This window comes from Ovis aries, chromosome 2 (genome assembly GCF_016772045.2).
Source record: "Ovis aries strain OAR_USU_Benz2616 breed Rambouillet chromosome 2, ARS-UI_Ramb_v3.0, whole genome shotgun sequence".
NCBI lineage: Eukaryota > Metazoa > Chordata > Mammalia > Artiodactyla > Bovidae > Ovis > Ovis aries.
Window position 1 is genome coordinate 235567733 of NC_056055.1, and position 3599 is coordinate 235571331.

Genomic DNA, 3599 nt, shown 5'->3' on the forward strand with positions numbered 1-3599 from the left:
TTTGTCTGTGCATTTGTTCTCTGTCCTCAGGTTGAATTTCATTTATGTCTCCTTAGAAATCTTGGTATTCTCAAGGCTTCTTTTGAGTCCTGCTTATAATTACTATAAGGAGGTGAAATAATCGGATGTTAGCAAGTTTGAAGATTTCATGCCTCCTGGGTGTTCAGTAAGGGCAGACTTAACCGTAGTTGGGATACATGAGGTTCACTTTCTGGTTCAGTTCTTGGAGGTAGCACTGTAGGAATTCAGCATCTCGTTTCATCTCAAAGGGCTGGTTTATTCCATAGAGTTTTGATGAAGCACTGAAACTTTTTACTGGAAAGCTTCAAGAACAGTGAGAAAGGAGGAACTTTATGTATCATTGGATTTGGGGGTGGGAAATTTCCCTTAAACTATGGGTGAACATCTCTCCATCCATCTGGATAACAAATTCATGGATAAGGTACTGAGACTGAAAAAATAAGACACTGATCCCACTTTGGAGGACCTCTGTCCAGAAAAGGAGCCAGGTATGTAGACAATGGTTAGAGCTGTGTGACTTACAGTTCACTGATCATTCACTTCATGTCCTTCATTATGCAGCTTAGATTCTGTGGTCCAGTGTTAGAATCACTCTTAGCTACATAGTCAATTGCCTTGCCCCATCTCTTGCTTCATTATACTTGGTTAAGGTCAGTATGGCACTTCTGCAGTTAGGCAGCTGAACTTGCTGGCATAGTTGCTGTGTTTTAAAGTCACAATCTCAAGTAGACCTTAGTATCATCTGATGATCCTGTTTGCATTTCTCTGTCCCGTTTACTCTTGGTACTCTTGAAAACTTTAAAATTTTTCTAACTCTCAGTCTCAACTTACAACCTTTTTTTTTTAAGAAACAAATTTCACAGGCTCCTACTGTTGCATCCTTGTCGGGAGTACTTTTGAGTAGTTTAATGGTAGAGCCTTGACTTGAAGGGACTGTACAAATAGCATGTTCAAGTGCTGTGACTATAGCACCTGTAGGAAGAGTGATAATTTACTAGTAAGTATTTGAGCCCCTGCGACATACTTATACTATTCTAAGCACTTAAGATATGGTGGCAAATAAATGCCCTTACAGGGTTTAAATTCTAGTGAAGATAGAGAATAAAGATAAGTAATACACTTTGAAATAGTGGTTAACTATGAAGATATGAAGAAAGTAAAAGGGGTTATTGATGGGGTTATGTATGGAGTTAGATGAGGGTCAGGGAAGGACTCTGATGAAGGTAAGGGAGCCTACTATGTGCAAATGCTGTGTGAAGGCAGTGGAAGTACTCTCCAAGCAGTGTGTTTAACACTGCTGTTTAACACTGTTTAACACCGTGTTTCAACTTGAAACAACTTGTATGTTCAGGAGATAGCAATGGGTGGCATGGCTGAAGTCCAGCAAGGAGTAATGGTGAAATTCAGGCAGAGACAAAATTGTGTGGATTTGAGAAGGCTGGAAAGATTGGGATCATATTGTAGAGGGTATTGGATATCACAGCAAGAAATCTGAAAGTGTTTTTTACTCAGGAGGAAACATCAGATTCAACTATGTGGTTTATTAAAAATGTCCATGTTCAGGCATCACTAAGGTCATTCTTAATCAGTCTTGAGTTAGGAATCTCTTTGGGTAATGAGCCTTTGAAGGTTGGTAAACACAGCAGTTACATAGATCTGTGCTCAAAAAGCTTATTCAAGAAATCTTTATGTTAGGGTTTCCCTAATAGCTCAGTGGTAAAGAATCCACCTGCCCATGCCGGAGACAAGGGTTTGATCCCTAGTCTGGGAAGATCCCACGTACTGTGGAGCAACTAAGCTTGTGTGCCAAAACTATTGAGCCGATGCTGTGGAGCCAAAGAGGTGCAGCTATTGAGCCCGTGTGCCACAACTCCTGAAGTCTGTGCACCCTAGAGCCCATGCTCCGCAACAAGAAGGCGCTGAAATGAGAAGCCTGTGCACAGCATCTAGACAGTAAACCCTGCTCACCGCAACTAGAGAAAAACCCACACAGCGTTGAAGACCCAGCACAACCGTAAAGTTATATAAAATAGAAGCCCTTAAAGTAGAGGCCATACCTCTTACGAAACTCAGTTGCTGCAGTACTATGCATGCAATAAATAACAGCTGAATGAAAATGTTTCGGAGAGAGAGAAGCTGAGAGACCATTTATGGGTGGTAGGCTTTCTGCTTCTCTACACTAAAGCCTTTGCTGGATCACGACAAACTGGAAAATTCTTAAAAAAGATGGGAATACCAGGCCACCATACCTGCCTGCTGAAAAACCTGTGTGTAGGTCAAGAAGCAACAGTTAGAACCGGACATGGAACAACGGACTGGTTCAAAATTGGAAAAGGAGTATGGCAATGCTGTACGTTGTCACCCTACTTATTTAACTTACATGCAAAGTACATCATGAGAAATGCTGGGCTGGATGAAGCTCAAGCTGGAATCAAGATTGCTGGAGAAATATCAATAACCTCAGATACGCAGATGACACCACCCTTATGGCAGAAAGCGTAGAGGAACTAAAGAGCCTCTGGATGAAAGTGAGAGAGGAGAGTGGAAAAGCTGGCTTAAAGCTCAACATTCAGAAAACTAAGATCATGGCATCTGGCCCCATCACTTCATGGCAAATAGATGGGGAAACGATGGAAACAGTGACAGACTTTATTTTCTTAGGCTCCAAGGTCACTGCAGATGGTGACTTCAGCCATGAAATTAAAAGATGCTCCTTGGAAGAAAAACTATGATAAATCTAGACAGCATATTAAAAAGCAGAGATATTTCTTTGCTGACAAAAGTCCGTCTAGTCAAAGCTATGATTTTCCCAGTAGTCACATATGGATGTGAGAGTTGGACCATAAAGAAAGCTGAGCACCAAAGAATTGATGCTTTCTGAACTGTGGTGTTGGGGAAGACTCGAGAGTCCCTTGGACTGCAAGATCAAACCAGTCAATCCTAAAGGAAGTCAATCCTAAAAGTTGATTGGAACGACTGGTGTTGAAGCTATGGCTCCAAGACTTTGGCTAGCTGATGCAAAGAGCTGACTCGTTGGAAGGAACCCTGATCCTGGGAAAGACTGAAGGCAGGAGGAGAAGGGGATGACAGAGGATGAGATTGTTGGATGGCATCACTGACTCAATGGAGATGAGTTTGCGCAAACTCCAGGAGATGGTGAAGGACAAGGGAAGCCTGACACGCTGCAGTCTATGGGGTCGCAAAGAGTTGGACACAACTGAGTGACTGAACAACAATGAGGTTGATGATGGCTTATAGTAGGCCAGAAGAGGTGTGTTTGTGTTGGGGCCTCTGTCTCCTTTGCTGCTTTGGGGTTGAGGCAGTCAGGAAGACAGGAACAAGAGGATGACACTAGCCAGTATCTGCTGAGTATAACTGGCTTCAGAATTTCATAGGCATTATCATTTAACCTTCCTAGGCTTCCGCTCTTGCTAACTGCTTGATTGTACTGCTGTAGTAGACTGGGATGTTTATGATCGCATTGCTGTGGTTTTTCTCACCCAGTGAATCCCTATTAATTGAGCTGCATCTTTATATTAAGTGTGGGGAGTGAGGCAGAGAGGAGTGCAAGTGTCTGT